This window comes from Panicum virgatum, chromosome 1N, assembly GCF_016808335.1.
Source record: "Panicum virgatum strain AP13 chromosome 1N, P.virgatum_v5, whole genome shotgun sequence".
NCBI classification, from domain to species: domain Eukaryota; kingdom Viridiplantae; phylum Streptophyta; class Magnoliopsida; order Poales; family Poaceae; genus Panicum; species Panicum virgatum.
Window position 1 is genome coordinate 3,229,631 of NC_053145.1, and position 1,114 is coordinate 3,230,744.

The following is a 1,114-nucleotide window of genomic DNA, read 5'->3' on the forward strand; positions in this document are numbered from 1 at the left end:
TTTGATTATAAATTGGACCTGTCTCGGCGTCAACCGATTGATACCGATTGATATTTTACTACCTATCAATCACCGGTGTCAACCGATTGATATTTGACTATCTAAAAATCACCACCCTCGGACGTTAGGTCATCATCTAGCGGCTCAGTTATTGCCCAATTTAATTTCTATCTTCTGTCTGTTAACAGGCCCGCAATTTACTATTGCGCGCCCGTTAAGTGCGCGATGGTAGTTTGCAGACCCGTTAGTATGTTAGCTCTTTTTTTTTCTTTAAATTTAGAGGCCTATTGGAAGGTTGCAGGTGTTGGCAGCTCAGTACATGATATTGAGCCCACTAGTTGCTTATTTTTTTTAGCTTTGTTCTCAACTAGCAAAAATGAGCATCTAGGGGAAATAATAAATAAAAATTACATGTAATTTTTTGGACGCATAATAAAAGTTAGTTTAGAACATTAGGGGAAAATAATAAATAAAAAATACATGTAGTTTTTTTTATCTCATAATAAAAGTTAAAATGACAATTTTCCAGGCTCATTGTTCCATGCTTTGTTTCATGTAGAGGCCGTTGAAGGTAGTTCATTCGCGATGCCATTGAAGAACAAAAAAAAGTTGTCAATATCAAACAATAGTTTATAGATATAACTTTATGCTTAATAAAAAAAGAAAGAAATATAATTTTACTTGACACAGCCAAACCAAACCCATTCGTGCCCCAACACCCACATGTTCCATGGTGGAAAAAATGTAACGAGCATAGTAAGAAAAATACTAACTTTATTGAAATGGGGATGATAGGAAAATACGTAACATAATCATATGTTACAGTACTCATAGATTAAAACTAAACCATACAAAAAAAATATTCTTTAGATTTCATACTGTGATGCTTTTAAAAAAACACACAATATATCAAAAGTCCTACACAGAAATGCATATATCATGCTATTAGTAGAAAAAAAATAGAACCTCGTGCCAAAACACATGTAAAGAGTAAAAAAATGATAGCACATTGAGGGAAGATATCGAAGTGGGTACAGTCCTAAACAAAAATGCATATATCATGCTATTAGTAGAAAAAAATAGAACTCGTGCCAGAACACATGTAAAGATTAGA